Below are 17,789 nucleotides of genomic sequence, written 5' to 3'. Positions count from 1 at the left end.
GATGATAATATAAATATTATCAATTATCACATAGGTACCTACCTAAGTACCTCATTGGCAATAGATTCAGAAAAAATAGTTATAAAAACAAGCGGATTCTAACAATAATTAATGTATTGGGGTCATAATATGATAAGATTGTATTGAATTATTCATTGAAAAACTTACCGAACGTCAATGGACGGATGTAAACATAACCTAACACTATTTCACAATATTTTCTACAAAAGCAATTATATTATTTCCTTGTGCATATTATTAAATCACATGGTATCGATCACTTTCTCATTATAATTACGTAGGTATATTAATAATAATAACAAACTAAATTGGTAATAATTTTGACAACACACATAAGCACAACTATCATTGTTCCCTTGTTCCTAGTAAATAAAAAAAAATTTAGCTGTCAGTTTGACACAAGGAAGGAAGGAAGAGCAGATTTCTGTTTTACCGATGTGCATGCGTTGTGAAAAACTGAAATGAGTTTTCGTTTATTTTCCGAATTCACTCCGTTATTTACACTTCCGGGGGTCACTTATTAAGTTTTTTTTTTTTTTTTAAATATTATTTGCTTGCATTATGTAGTTTAGTAGATTCAGATAATGTACTATATTACAATAGACAGACAAGGTTCGGTAATTCGACCGAGAAAAGGCGATATCATAATGTACATTATACACAACAATTATTAATACCTACCTACATTAGTCTAATTCACCTGAAGTAGGATAGGTATTAAGGCCGAGAAAAATCCTCTAGTCTATCCCACATCGCGAGAATAATTGATTATCAATGCTTAATCATATTCAACAACACTAACAATACTGAAGTATTGTTAGTGTAACTAAACTGAAGTATTGTTAGTGTACTAGTAACTGATTTTCTTCACATTATTCTTGGTTTGGTAAAACTTTGTACTACCCTGTGGTAAGTAGGTATATGCAGTGACGTCCCTAGACAAAATGCCGCCCCTAGGCAGCGCCAAAATGCCGCCTCATTTTTTATACAGTATTTTTATCATCCTTTCATGAGTAAATATCTAAGAAATGTGTTGGATACCTACATTACTAACAAAATATATACCACTAAATCTAATTTAAATGCCATCTCTGCTTTAATAGACAATATTGCGAGTCCACGGTTTCCAATGCATTTAAAAATACACCTGACAAATTCCAAAACTCACGAGTGACTGGCAAAAATATTTTGATAAATTTTAAATTAGGTAAGTATGTATTTACCTACCTACCTATAATTCGTAAATCTGCACGTATAATTGCCGGTCAATCAAGGATCAAGGACGTGACGTCCAAGTACAACGGAAGTTATAAGAAGATATCGTGAACCAGACAAAAAAATACCGTCCTGTAAACCTTGTATGTTAATTAATACATCTTGTTTCCAACCAGTGAGCTGATTTTTTAATGGAACGATATTTCCGTTATTACTAAGTTTTGGTAGCTATTTATAAATATACATAATGATTCTTCTCGATTTGCCGCCCTTCGAGTAACTGCATCCCCCAAGCGACGCTCAATCTGCCTACCCCCACGGGACGTCACTGGGTATATGTGTTTAAATATTAGATCATCTACCCGAAAATTTCCAACTCAGAAAGGTAGTAGGTACTGGGGATTAATCATGGACAAAATTGTTACCTACCATACCATCTGAGTTCCCTGATACCAGCACTTCGGGGTTAGTATTATTTAAGAAATCAGCGCATCATTATATATACAAGGTGCTTCCGATGGCTATTGGCGGCTATCGACGGTAGTTTATAATATTTATGTATTGAGGTATTATAATGGTTACAATGTTACTATCAAAAAGTACTGTTTAACAAGCACTTTTATTGGCTGTTTTAACTTTAGAGCGAAATAGACAGTTTTGACAGTTTAGACGTGTATGACTATTGTAATACGATAGATATGATAAACTACCCTCAGTAGCCGCCAATAGCCGCCTTGCGTACAAAATAGATGCGCAGACATGGTAAAACTGTAAAACATATTAAATATTGCCAAAGTTTTCTTCAGTATTTTTAGTTATACCACAGTTTATAGTATACATAGAATATTATTAATTTAATTTAACAAAACGCATAATTTTATAGTACTTTTTCCACTTTCAATAAATAAATCTGGACCGGTTTCGTCCGCCTCAGAGGGATATTTTCAACTAGAACGTAGAAGGTACCTAATAAAATGTATTCAACTTGAAATCCTATTTATTTTGTAGAAAATTTTAAATTAAATAAAAGATACACTAAACCCTTGAAAATCGTTTCCCAATCTTCGAGAGAACTTATCAGACTAAATAATACTAATAATAAAAATAACCATGCACAATTTGGAATAATAAGATTAACGTTTTTATCTCGCTTTTCAGGGCAAGAAGAGGGGTGGAGGAGCATTCCCATAAATATAATCTAAATGATACAATACCTAATATGTTTCAATGTATCATAGTTGAAGATATCGAGCGTACTTCAGTGAAACGGCAAATAATTTTCAACAGTAGGTGCGACGAAATTTCTCACTAGTCGCCAATCGGAGACCGACAGTCGAGGTGTCCGCACGTCGATTTGTTTTGTTATGGCGTCGGATGAAAATATTCTTAAATCGTGTAAAGATGACTAAAAAACTTTACGTATGTACATAAAAAAGGAAACATGTCAATGAATATACTATTATTATTAGTAATATAACAATAAACATAACATTAAATGGACGCATGTTGGATTTTTATGACAAATTATATTTCGTTCGGCACGCGTCATTTGCACAATCCGCGCATCGCCTAGCCACGATCTTTTTAGACCATGCCTCAACTGAAGTATAGCCTTAAGAAAAGTAAATAGTATTTCGATAAGTATCTATATTTTGGAACATATATTGACAGCTTAGATGAGCGGTTAAGTCATTACCTAACATCGTCTAAAAATGTTTAATGTTAATAATATGGGTATCTAATTTCCATTAAAATCAATAGTAATTCTAAGTTAATATAGAAAAATGTTCATAAATTAATTATGCGTAATGTTATTATCAGTTCTGTTATCTTACCATACAAAATTCCGCGAATGAGTATCATACGCCAGATTACTCACACCGATATAACATTAAATTTACTCTCGGTTATTCCAATTTGTTGCACTATAAGTATTGATTTAAAAAAAAACGTTTTTTTTGTGCGTATTTAGGCCACCTTTCAATAAACACGTGATAAGATCACAGGTGACGTGGGACAATATAAAAAAATAACATTACAACTAGTAAGTTCAGATATCTTTTTAAGTAAACTTGAATTAAATCTATATTATATTTTAGTACCTACTGAATAAATCGGAATTTATTTTTTACTAAGCTGCCACTAGTTTTATACTCGTACCTAATAATAATAATCATTAATTTCATAATTATTGAAAATTGATAAATGAAAAATGAAAAAAGCTAAAGTTGTATGTAAAGATTTGAGAAGGTAACATTATAATATATTATTTAACATACTTACATTATTAACGCAATTTGGTATGTACATAAGCATTTCGTGCAAGAACTACTAGTTAAAATCGTCTTAATTAAGTAGGATGCTTAGTTGGAAAAGAACACTGGCGCGAATCCAGCGATTACTCATGTTCAAGTCCCGTCGGGTGTCGTATTTTACCACGTTTTCCTTAGCTTGTATTCTTGTTTGTCCGGTGGTTGTTTATCCAGTACAAATCTTGCAATCGATTTTTAACTAACTTCCCGACTGGCTAGACATTTGAAACTTTTAGAATATATCAGAACACGATGCCAATGCATTCTTTTAATACTTTTAGCCGTCTTTAAGTAGAATTGAATTCATTTTCAGTTAATTCTGTTTTGTATGAAAAGTTATTTCGGAAGAAAACCGTAATCTAATCCACTATTATTGGTTGCTAAGTGGGTGGTCCTAGCAAATAAATTATTAATATATACATGCGTTACTATGGAAATCAAAATGTTTGTATCAAAATTCTATGTTTGTTTGTTTGTTTTTTATTTACTTCATATCAAGTACAAGTTTGAGCATATTGAGCATAATAATTCAACAGAAAAATTAAAAACCTTGTATATAAAGAGTTATTTTTATCTTGTAATTATTTCTAGTCGGTACCTGTATGCATTTATGTATGTTTTAATGTAGTTATGTACTATGTTATAATTAGTACATAGTACATAGTAGTAGTATATAATAATGTAGTTTGTTATAAGTTAAGAGTACCGAAAGGATAATAATTAGACGAACCTTGCAGTCTGCCTTGGCGTGTTACGGATGTTTCAATAATAATATAGTTTCAACCTGATATATATGATCTTCAAGAGATATTGTCAAGTCGTACAATATTATCCGACTAATAAATAAGACGCCAGGGAGGAATTAAGGCTATACTTCAGCTGGGGCACGGTCTAAACTAAAACGATCGTGACTACGCGACGCGAAGATTGTGCAAATGACGCGTGCAGAACAAAACATAATTTGTCATAAAAAGTCAACATGCGTCCATTTAATGTTATTTTTATTGTTCTATTACTAATAATAATAATATATTCAATGACATGTTTTCTTTTTCAAGTAAATGGGTAACGTTTTTTAGTCATCTTTACACGATTTAAGAATTAATTCCCCCGTCGCCATCACAAAACTAATTGACGTGTTCACAGCTCGATTTTCGCTCTCCGATTGCCAGCCAGTCCAAAATTTTGTCGCACCTATAGTTGAAAATTATTTGCCATTTCACTGAAGTACCGTCTTAATAATTAATTATAAGGAGTCTCTTTTTTAACCACGAAAGTATTAAAAAGCTACAAAACTTCATTACAATCGTATTCTAAGCTTCGATAACAGATGGTCAACTCGAAATGGACCGGAACGCACCGGAGCGCAGCTCTTGTTCGTGAATTCCTCGAGATTATCGCTCCGTCTCGTGGAAAAAGGAAAAATTGCATCATTTACATATTTAAATATAATTTTTAAAGTTTATACGAAACTGAAAACTTAACTCAATTTTCATCTACCTTGCCGACAACATTATGCCCAAATCTTGCATGCCACAAAACTGTCCCATCAAACCGTCTAATCTTGGTAGGTATATAACAAAAAATCTACAAAGTACATACACTCTTTTTATATAATCTTACATAAATATTTTAATATTTTCGGAAAATTATCGAGCGCTCCGGTTCGTAAAATTGCCCATTTCGAACACTGGGCCAGATACTGAGTTCGCAGTGGTTAAACGAGGATAATAGAGTGGACCAAGCTGCCTTTCATGACTATATACAAGGAGTCGACGTTAGACCTGGGTTCGTGACCGGATTGCGAATGCGTCAAGAGCACTTCAACCTGGCTTGCCTGTTCTTCAAGCCAACCGGAATACGGCGTCCTGGAAGGTCGCTAAATAATAACCATAGAGCAGTGGTGAAAGGTGGAGGTATACTGGATCCGCCATAAATGGTGCACACTAAACTTTGTCAGTCATACGTATTTGTTTTCATTGAAATAAGACTAGAATTTACAGATAGATCATGTTGGCTAGTTTTTAAAATTCAATTAAACCCTGCGAGGACCAAGCCATAGTAGATAATAATCAAAAAATACTCGTCTATCTATAAAATATCTAAAATTATACAATTAAATCATACATAACTTTGAATATTTTATAGATATAATAATATTTTTTATCAATTATAGTTTGTTTTAGGCAGGGCTTAATGAATTTAAGAAAATGAACCAACAATATATGTGCAATATGTATTCATAATCCAACGAAAACAAATTAGTATGAATGAAAAAGTGTGCATAATTTTGCTGTATCGCCCAAAATATACCAAAACTATTATGGTTTGGTTTAGACAGGGTTTAATTGATTTTTAAAAACTAACCAATACCATTATTTGTAAATTATAGTCTTAGTTCAATCAAAACAAATACGTATGACTAACAAAGTTTAATATGCATTTTCAATGGTGGATCTTAACACCCTACGCTACTGTCATAGAGTGTAGGTACAGTGGCGCACCCAGGATTTGTTATTGGGGGGGGGGGGGGGGGCGAAGGAGGAGAATGGAAATTAGTCCCATAGGCTCTTTTTCTTCTTCATATAAATATTTTTACATAATTTCACAATACACGGCGATATATTTGTACAGTTTCTCCTAGTTTTTATTAAATTGGAGGCATAGTAGCGGTAACCGTTGAGCGTGTCATCAGCGACTGGCGGATTGGAAGTGAACAGCGACCATGCTGGACATATGTACCTAGTATGCTTAAATATTACTTAAATAATATCGGCTGTGCTACCCGCTTGGTCTAGAGCAGTGTTTCCCAAAGTGTGGTACGCATACCCCCTGGGGTACGGGAAGAGTTTGGTGTTATGGCTACGCCTGGTGCAACAAACATTAATACAACATCCATGCTAGAAGGTTTATTGCATGCGGAAGAAGACCAATTATTGTTGGAATTATTAGCTTCAGACGGATTCTTGCAAAATAAATATAAGGAGTGTACTTAAACATCATTTAGGTTGCAAATGCAATATGTGTATCCAGTTTTAACAGAGAAATTCCTGAAATACATTGCCTTTTTCAACTTCATATCTTTGTGAAGTTGGTTTTTCAGCATTTGTAGACATTAAGTCAAAAAAAGGAACAGCCTTTGGGTGTGGAACCGCATCTCAGATTAAAATTAATAATCAGGGAACCAAATTATGATGATCTGTCGTTCTGTACGAAATCTGTACGAAAATTATAAATGGGGTACACAGATGTCGAAAGTTTGGGGAACACTGGTCTAGAGAGCTACAATATTTATGCCCAATTCCACCGAAAAAAATGTTCTTTTGATTTACACCACCACCGTAGTGGGTGTAGTCGTTCTTTTCGCCGAATGTTTTGCGCAGATTTTTGGTTTTTTAATATTGAGGTTTCAAAATATTAATTGAAAATAGACAAAAAAAGTATTATTGCTTTTAAATTATGCACAACCTACTCAATAGAACACAGCCTAATATATCGTTTATCGGCGTTTTGTCTATTGCACTCGGTGTACCTACACCATGGCCCCACATCCTGAAACGGGCCTTCAGGCTAGGGCAGTGGTCGGCAAACTGCGGCTCTTTGGTCCCTTGAGTGCGGCTCTGCCACAGATGCTCTCTGCCATATTTGACATGACTACAAAGAAGAAGCAAAGAAAATGGAAGAGGATAACCGTAAATGTAATGTTGAATAGACCGAGACTTCGCGTTTATTCAAAACTTAAATGGCTTACCGACCTTTATTTATGTGTCGGGAAAAATTAGCGCATTCAAATTTAGAGAGATACTACAACTAAAAACTCGTAATTTTGCGCTAAATATTCTGTCGATGATGCAAGGAAGAAAGCAGCTGAGGAGAAGAGTCAAGAAAAATAAAGTTCTGTATTTAATTAGGTACTGAATAAAATCTTTCAACAATGTCAATATTGCAAGTTTTGTGGTTAGTAAAAAGATTTCCAAGAGAGGAAATCAAGAGTAAATTGAGAAATCGATTTATTGATGAGAACCTGGAATCGTGCTTAAAATTAAATCAACAACATATGAACATGACTTACCCAAACTTTACAAGGAGATGCAAGGCCATTATTCACATTGAGTTTGTCAGTCATTGTCATGATTCAATTTTATGGATACCTGACTTACAATTTAATTTTTATTAATAAATAAGATCATTATTACTTATGATATTCAGTTTTATTCAGTGTACCTACCTATAATTTAATTAGGACTTAAAACATTAACTAAAGTTTATTAGGTAAATTAGCAGTGTACCTACTTACTACCTACGCATATAATTTCAGTTTAAGAAATTTGGCTCTCAAAAGAAATCTCAATCGTTGTACTGTTGATATTTGGCTCTATTGATGAATGAGTTTGCCGACCACTGGGCTAGGGTATTTGACGGGCCCCCTATCCGCGGCTTAGATTAAAGACAGTGTGAAACACTACATTAACGTTTTTCAAATTGTGTTTTAGTTCAAATTGAGGGTACTTATACAGTGAATTATTGGCGATTTTCAATACATCTACTTTAATAACGGAGCTGCCGAGTATCGACACATAATAATCTGAAAATATATTGGACAATTATATAATTTAAAATGTTCATAGTCATTCAAATTCAAATCAAATTTATTTATTTTACATATAATGAACATAACAAATTACAAATTCAAAACGTTCACGACATGACATAAAATAAGTGTTAATACATAATTTTTAGCTAACCGGCAACCGTGGAGTTTCCACTCTCGACACCCATTCTTTTATGAATGAGTGAAGTGGCCAGTTATCCGCCCTCAAAACAGTGTCCATGACATCAGAAGGGACTTTTTTTACTATTAAAGATAATTTATGATGTGTGTTTATCTCACTTATCTGGTCAACCCGACACGCCGGCCCCTCACAGCCCGGGCCCCCAGGCTAGAGCTTTGTCAACCCTCCCCAGCCATCACCTATACCACTCCAGAATTCGGGTGGACACCGAGAATTTCATTAGGGAACGGGTTTCTAAAAAAATCTGAAATCAGTGTTTCGAAATTTTTGTGTTAGAAATTAAAATCTAAGAAATTTTACTAAAAAGGGTGCTGGAGAATTACAAATCACTTTTTGCCGTGTTGTTTCTCTAAGCCCAAGGTATAGTTTTTTGGCTTTTGATTTCAATGTGTAAAATCATTCTGATGATTTTCATATTTTGGGGGGGGCCAAGGCCTCCTGCCCCCCCCCCCCCCTGGATGCGCTACTGTGTAGGTATGTAGGTATACGGAGGAGTTACACAGTTACAGCATGCTGGCATGCCTGGAAAGATGCAAGAAGATTGACGAGCGATATTGATTCTTGGAGGCATCGTGTGGTCTTCATATGCTCCAACTAAGAGGCAGACACGGTCGAAGAAGTATTGACAATACAATTTATTGTAGTCGCCCCAAAATATATAAGCGCATGGGTCAAAAGAATATTAATTTAGTTGAAACATAATTTTATTAGCTGACAGTGCGTCCCTAGACAAAATGCCGCCCCTAGGTAGCGCCAAAATGCAGCACTATTTTTCATACAATATTTTTTATCATCCTTTCACGACTCCAATATTCTAAGAAATGTGTTGTATGGATACATTACTAACAAAATATACACCACTAAATTTAATTTAAATGCCATCTCTGGTTCAATAGACAATATTGCGAGTCCACGGTTTCAGATACATTTAAAAATAACACCTGATAACTTTCAAAACTCGTGAGTGACTGGCAAAAATATTTGGATGAAATAATTAGGTAAGTAATAATTCAAATATAATTCGCAAATATGCACGTGTCATTGCTGGTCATCGAGGAGGTGACGTCCAAGGACAACTTAAGTAAACTAGACATCGCGCACCCGACAAAAAAATACAGTCCTGTTAAACCTTTTATGTTAATTAATACATTTTGCTTCTAACCAGTGAGCTGAATTTTTTAATGGAAAGATATTTCTGTTATTACTAAGTTTAAGTACCTACTTATTTCTACATATACCTAATGATTATCCTCGATTTGCTGCCCTTCGAGTAACTGCCGCCCCCAAGCGACGCTCAATCTGCCTACCCCTACGGGACGTCACTGGTAGCTGACTAACAATGTATATTTTGTAGGACATTATGTAACGGTGACAACATGATGGATTGACTACTTCGGTACGTAGAATATTCTGATAATCTGTCAAAACAATAAAATAATTTTACGCTGTGACTTGGCTGGTATTATACTTAAGTGGATGAGAAACGGAAAATAACAATTTAAAACGTGTTTTTTAGCAAAGTGTTTAGGGCTTGCGCAGACAGAGAGCGGTCGGAGTTCTGCGTTCAACCGACCGTTGACCGCTAGCGTTCAGGGACAGCAGACAGGTGGCGGTCAACAATAAGCGTTCCATTTGTTTACAAACGTTGTACTGACACAAGCGCTGCATAATGCGAGACCGCTATATTCTGACTGCGAGTGGAAGTGAGAAAGCACCGCTGTTGCGTACTCACTCCCCCGTGTGGTTTCGCTCTATGTTGTGTGACTGCTCAAATTCCTATGACGGGACTGGACGGGATGCACGGCGTTCTTTGTAATTCCGGGAATAGAACTCTAGAACGCTAGCGTTCCAATTGACCGGCGCGGTCTGACCGCCGGCTGTGTACCCATACAGTATGAAGTCCATACAGTACAAAGAACGCAGAACTCCGAACGCGGAACGCAGACCGCCTGACCGCTCTCTGTCTGCGCAAGCCCTTAGTTGCTGGGTTGAATTCACAAAGTCATTTGACAACACTGATAAAATAAATAAAACACTACTTAAAGAGTTGTCACTTCAATATTTAATTAAAATATACAAGCTTTATACCATGCATATTAAATTTCGGCTACTTGTGTAACAATTTCATAACATTAAAAGTGATTGTGAAATATTAACTACTAGAAAAAATGTATGCTTGTTATTAATTGACTGATTTTTTTAAATAAATTTCGTTCCTTTAAAAACACAAAGAGACCAACAGATTATGAAATTTAATGATAACAAGATAATATACTTATAGTACCTATTAACATTCGTAGTATATCCAGGGAACTCAGAAATAATGGAAACTGAACAGCGCTCGAAATGTAAAATTTTACGAACCGGAGAGCTCGATAATTTTACGAAAATATTACCTAACATTATTATCTAATTGTATATGTATTTAAAAAATAAGTGTGTTAGATTTTTTATTGTATGGCGTATGTCGCTCAGACGGTCAAAATAATATTTACACAAGACGGAGTGATAATTTTGGGGATGTTACGCACCGGAACGGCGCTCCGTTGTGTTCCGGTCCATTTCGAGCCCTGAAACTGAAATACCTAACGGGTGTGGAGAAACAGGCAACCGGTCTCGAGTGCGGAAGAATATAGGATAAACTTAAAACGCGTTGGCATTCGTTCTGACAACTGCTCTCGTTTTATGCACTGACGCTCATTCAATACTGGTGTATAACATACACTATTGCATGTGTATAATATGTGGTTTATTTTCATAGGACATTCACACAACAAAACCCTTCGACAAAATTTAGTTTATTGGAATATAGCCTATCGGAATTCTATTTATTATCCTGTTCTGTAGCGCAGAATCAATTGAAAGTAAATTGGATTAATAAAAAAATGATAATCGCTCAATTTAAATATTAGTTTGAATATTTTTCTATGTTCGATACAGTGTATTAGGATTTAGCCTATCGGAATTATATTCATTAATCTGTCCTGTGAATGATACTATCGTTTCTCCTTGACATATTATAAACATTACAATAAGTATAATACAAGTTATATTAATGATTTTAAATATTGTGGATATTTTTTTGTGGACGTCTTTATGTGGTCTATAAGAATTATTTGACTTGCGGTTGTGAAATTGAAAATAATTGTAATGTAATAATTGTAATTGAAAATCGCTTCTATGGCAAGTGTGTGGAGTTATCTTACAGACTTTTTATGCTGATTGGTTAGTTTGGTACCATTTCTCTACCATTAGGCTAATGCCCTAGATTCATTTTTTCTACAACCAGCGAGATTAGAGCCTCTGACACCATGCTACTGTGCTGACCTCTGCCTTCTCCATAATGGGGAGCGGAGAAACCACCATTCCCGTGCCACACTCCTGCATGCTGCATGTGTACGTAATAAACAAAATATCCATGGAATACATTCACAATGTAACATATTTTTTTTTTAAATCTGTTAACATGTAAAGTAAATTAAGTGTAATAAAAACAGACAGCAAAGATTAATCCCAGAAGTGAGAACAAGAAAATTAAAAATAATAACGTACTATGATAAAATATATTATAAATACTATCGATCGAAGGTAATTGATGGAATTTGAATTACAATTCTAATGGATTTAAGTTTTGTACTATCATTCAACTATTCATAATTTGTATGTTATATTTCTATTGTGACCCTTGACTTAATAGGCAAGTGGCTGACATCATTTCTCGTAAAAACAAAATCTGTTAATATAAACCTCCACTCTGTGGAGGCCCATATGATCTTATTAAGATCGGACATGGTCGGAGATAAAGTTTTTATCTAGGTACTTTATTGTAATAATTTATTATACAAGTTAGAATTAATTATATTCGTTGTCATTGTGTATTTACCTGGACTCGAAGATGCCGACAGCGAAACCTGGATCGCAAAAAACGACTCAAATGGAATAAGTACCTAGCACAAAACTTAAATCCATTGGATAAAATTTATTTTTAAAAGCTAAATACAAAGCACACTATTGAGTTTGTCTATTTTTGGGATATGCATTGACTAGTCTCGCAGCCCTCGTCTGAGACGAGTAAACAGTTTTGATTGATACTTAAGAAGTCCTGGCTGCGACCACGCAGGTTAACGGTTGATGCAGGTAAATTCTAAATTTTGGTCTGGATTGGAAACTATTCCTCGTGAGAACAGGCAATTGAATACGGTTGAGTAGAAAGGTGCTATGTGCCAAAAATCAAAAGTGTGGGAAATATAGAAAAAAAAATATTTGTTAAAAACATTTATTCATTTTTTTCAGTAAACTTACAATACTGCTCCAATATTACGCTTCATATGTTACAATACTTAAATAAACAATATTATAATAATAGATATGAAAAAAAATAATGAAAAATGAAATTTAAAATGGTGTAGAACACGGGGAACTGCCATTTGTTGATCGATCATAAAATGTTTTCTATACTCCTGGAGACATAGCCCTTTTGCAATTTAACGCATGATAGTAGGTACTTGGCACCCATTCCACGTAAAATATGTTTTTTTGTATTTTTGGTACTTTGCACCATTCTTCTCAACGGTATTCAATTGTACTATAAGATCATACGTGAAAAAGCAGCGGTTACATTTTATGAAAGCTGCAATTATACAGTTCCACGCTCCATTGCAACAACTTTTGGCGGGAAAAAATCTCGCGGATTTTTATCGCGGTCATAAAATTCGCTGGACAAGAAACGGGAGTTGCATACCGATAATTTACGTTTTAAATTGTTTTAATTGAACTGGTATCTAAAAATTCGAAAAAGAATCATCATTTCTTTTAATTCAAAGAAAAACTTATAATTTCAAGAAACGTTATAAAACGTGCATCCATTGAAGGGTTTGAATTAGGGGTGAAGAACCTGTGAAGTTGCAGACCGGGCTTTTGAATGAATCCAATAATTTTCCACTTTTTAAGTTAAATAGTAGGTGGGTACCTATTTAATTAGATTTTTATAAAATAATGTACTTTTCGAAGTATGTCTCTAGTTGAATTTTCACGAATGCAGTTTTATAGGGTTAAAATTAACTTAATGCGACCTTTCATAGTAAAAAGGTTTCTATACATAGTATAAATAAATATATAAATATATGCATAACGCAATCCACTCCAATTATTTGTAATTTATATAATATAATACCTGCTGCCAATTGGTTGGCATACCTACCATAAAATGTGCATGCCTATATACGTGTTGGATAATTATAAATTATATTATAACTAACTGGATATATGTCATATAACGGTTCTTATGGATAATAATAATATATGTAGCATGCCATATACTATTATCATCAGCACACACGATTGCTGTTCAAGATAATCAACTGTCCAGTCATTGAACCTGTCAATCAATTTTATGCCAAGTGGCCGTTTAAATTATCCATCAACTTTTTTGCATAGAGATTTAGAATGCTGCTTTGCTATAGTGTAAGTATTAACCGTGTGATTTTAATATATTATGTAAGTAAGTATATGACTTTTAATTTAACCGCGTTCAGGTTTTCTTCATATTATGATGACGACTAGATTATACTGACTGATGAAGAATGAGCTTTGGAAATCAATGAATCTTATGATAAAATAATGAGAATCTGGAATGACCGTAATGCAAACATTCGAATTTTATTGTCTCCCTCATTATTGAGCTTCCAAGAGTGGCCACGCGAGCGTGACCTGTCTTGCGTTTGACATAACAACAAAAATTTGACGTTTACATAATGAAGGCTCCCAGACTTATTCAATATCTTAACAGACAATAATAATACAACACAAAAATAATATAATACTAAATACAATCAGCAACTCATTACTTGTCTAATTGTTCACCTGGCAACTGAGCGTATATTATGGAACCAATCAATTCAAGCGCACACTATTGAGTTGGTAGCTGAATCGTTCCATGTAACTGCTATTTAAAGTCGACGATTGCTCACGACGATCGTTGAATCTGGATGGATCTGAGAGTCTGGTGGTGTAATTAGGCCTTTGCAAAACCGATTTATACGCTACAGGTCTAACATGGTGGGCGACGCGATCCTTGGCGATGGACCAACGAAAGTGGAAACTTTTTGCTTTCCCTATGCTCTGATACTGGAGCGTAACAGGGTAAAATAAATAAGTTAGTAAGTACAATATTGGGTTCCATGACAACCAGCGCTCGAAATGGAAAAGTTTACGAACCGGAGCGCTCGACAAATTTTCTGAAGATTTTTTCATAGTCATCAAATCGTATGTGTATTTTATGAAAATAAGTGTGTCAGATTTTCTATTATATGGCCTATCTAACTCAGACGCTCAACATATTTTTTCCACGAGACGGAGCGATAATTTTACAAATTTCACGAGCCGGAACGGCGCTCCGGTGCGTTCCGTTCCATTTCGAGCCCTGATGACAACACAGAACAGTGACAAAACAGAACAACGATAAATATAACTATGACCTTTCAGGAAAAAAATAAATTTAATACTTATTGAAATTGTCCCATCTCTATTATGTTGAAAGATTTTTAATAGCACAGATTTTCAATTACGCCATAATAAATCAAATTATATACCTACAGTGTTGACGTAAGGTATATAATATTGTGTTGCCGCCGTTGCCGGCAAGCTTAGGATATCTCATCTTAATCAATATAATATGTTCGAAATGATTGGGTGAAGGTACAACGAAATAATGACGTAACCTAACCTAACCTAAATAGATTCCACACAAATTAATGTTTCATTTTTCCCCTCGCTGTTCTGTTTTGTCATTTTCTGTTTTGTCACTGTTCTGTTCTGCCATGTTCTGTTTTGTCCGGTTAGCGTACAAAGCGAAAATCAAGTTAATTTTGTCGTGCCTAGAAATAATCGAAATGCAATTATATACATATTTGGATGAATTTTATGTGCGATATGTTTTACTGTTTTGAGAGATGCCACATGCGTTTCTCATGTCTGCCACTGTTTTTTTGCCACAACACCGCACATTAGGTGTTAATGGCGATATGAGGATAATTTTCAACAGTTCAGGAAAACAACAGGGAAATGAACATTATTTTGGCCAAGGAAATATGGAAACAGTACTTTTACCTACGTATTATAATATAACATAACACACTGTGCGTTACGTTTTGGGTGTGGTTATAAGGATATGATTCTCGAGTTAGGAGAAAATAATATAGAATACACATAAAATGGTGTTATTTTCAATATTTCCATCTATATTATAATATGCGTAGGTATAAGTTTCCATGTACACGCGTTCCGGGGGGCTATGTATTTCTTGCGTTTAATGGTGTAACTCTCATTACGTCACAAATCAAAACTAACGTCAAAGTTTTGGTCTATGGCGCATTGCTGTCTTATCCATCTGTTATAGGTAACTAATTAATAAATAATATTACGGAATTCACTGATAAATCGATAGCATTCACCATTAGGAAGGACAAAAAAACTTAGAGAAAGCTGATCCAGAAGTCTGCTTTACTTATTCCAGAACGATCATGATCCTCGTTATGAGGGTTACGACGAGGAATATATTTTAGGTAAGATTTGGGGTTCTACTACTTAAACTTAAATGCACCAAAGAAAAAGGAGATAAGTCTCAAACGTTTTAACAAATTTTGCATAATATGCCAAATAAGCCCTGGGTCAAAACATATTGTAGGGCCAAAAAACGCAGCTGATCACAACGCATTTTTAAAAAAGGAGATCAAAGTTTCTTTAGGGACTGTTTTTTATTTATTTTTAGGGCGCCGGTGTATCTATTAATTCGAGGGTTCTGGACTATATCAACATTTAACCCTATGGTCACCCACGATGGCCGAGAGACTTTCGCATCGGCTTATAGTGTCGTGGGTCGCAGTTTCGAGTCCTGGGACTGGCAAATACACATATTATTTTTTTAATTTGTGTTTGGACTATGGACCTAATAGGTTGAACAAGTAATAACATCCATTTCTCCTAAAAAACAAGACAAAAACTGTTAATATAAACTTCCACTCTTTCGAGGCCCATATGATCCTATTAGGATTGGACATGGTCAAAAGAAAAGAAAGGAAGGAATCCACCCTGACAATGCATTATACATGATAAAAAGGGATGGTGTCAATTTTATTAACTGCGTTTGTAAATTGCAGAAATATAGATACAGAAATATTTAAAAGTTTACAAACAAAGATGTGTAAAACTCAATCTTTTTTGTATCTTCAGAAACGTAAGTGATTTTAGATTTCTCCCCGTTTTCTTTGTATTTATATAGAGAGGTAGGTACATACCAAAAACTTAAAACATTCCACCAACAACACACACTATAATATTTTGAATTGTTTTGCACTGCACAAATTATGTACCTATTAATACGTTTTTAATAACAACAACACAATAATCACCGATAGTCAAACACAATACTGTTACAAAATTATCTTTTAATTAAAACTTGCAAAAAAGGAGCTCGTCACCAAATTTTACGATTGTTAGCGACAGCGATTATCTGCAATCGCACGACTCGTTCAACCGGCGAACAACAACCGACTGACGACTGACCGGTGTTGCCAGATAAAATTATCAAATTTATTACATTTACAAATTTATATGATTAAAATAATATGCAAGTAGATAGGTGACCATCTAGTATGACGTTATAATCTCACAAATAAGACGTTATTATCATGATTATAACATGAAAGAAACTTGATCATTATAGTGATTAAATATGATTATAATTAAAATAAAATATATTATAGTTACTTTTAAAATATAGTAGGAAAAGATTTACGGTATCTTAAATAATCATCACAATCAGCCGGGTTCAATCCACTCCACTCCTGAATAAAGGCCTCACCTACCTCCCTCCACTCTTCTCGGTCCATAGTTTTTTGCTGCCACGTACATCCACCGAACTTTATGAGTTCGTTAATCCGGATTTATTTAAAGATACAACAAAACGCTTAAGATTCACGGAACGTCCTTTATTTTACCTTATGGAACCCTGCTGAGATTCCATTTAATACCATTTAGGGAACACTATTGTAGAACATTACACTGTCCTTAACCTTAGCAATAGGTAGGTGGGCAAGTATCCTGGCCTGGGGGGCCCGCTTTAGGATGTTGGGGCAATGGTTCCAACCTATGACGGCATTCGTCCAGCGGTTGTTCACTCGCCGATATGTCCAGTCCATTACCATTTCACCTGCTTAGCGACCTCTATCACATCGCCTACTCCTGTCTGCTATCTTATCCATTAGTTTATTTTATGATCAGGGACGGCACCAATTGGAGAAGATATAATGCTGAGCTCTACGGGCTATACGAAGATTGCAGCGCAGTTCAATCGATTAATATTGGGAGACTGCGATAGCTAGGTCATGTGCACCGTATGAATGACAATGAACCGGCAAAGAGAGTGATTTCCGGCAATCCAATTGCGCGT

The 17,789-nt window shown here is 34.8% G+C and overlaps 1 protein-coding gene across 2 annotated transcripts in view; it reads right to left on the bottom strand.

Annotated features, from left to right (window-relative positions):
* LOC147065100 (putative multidrug resistance-associated protein lethal(2)03659) overlaps positions 1 to 16,893 on the bottom strand; it is an 83,034-nt gene extending 66,141 nt beyond the window's left edge. Inside the window, exon 1 of one of the 2 annotated variants that reach the window (XM_085956480.1) lies at positions 16,636 to 16,893. The gene's annotated coding sequence lies outside the window, so the exon portion shown is untranslated. Of the gene's footprint in view, positions 1 to 168; positions 288 to 16,635 lie in introns of those variants that run through there. The other variant, XM_085956481.1, reaches the window with a different exon arrangement.
* Between the last annotated feature and the right edge of the window lie 896 nt (positions 16,894 to 17,789).

The sequence above is a fragment of the Rhyacophila brunnea genome, unplaced genomic scaffold, assembly GCF_057557595.1.
Source record: "Rhyacophila brunnea isolate RB1 unplaced genomic scaffold, BYU_Rbru_1.0 scaffold_6, whole genome shotgun sequence".
NCBI lineage: Eukaryota > Metazoa > Arthropoda > Insecta > Trichoptera > Rhyacophilidae > Rhyacophila > Rhyacophila brunnea.
The sequence above is the reverse complement of the archived record's forward strand: the minus strand, read 5'-3'. Positions and strand labels throughout refer to the sequence as shown.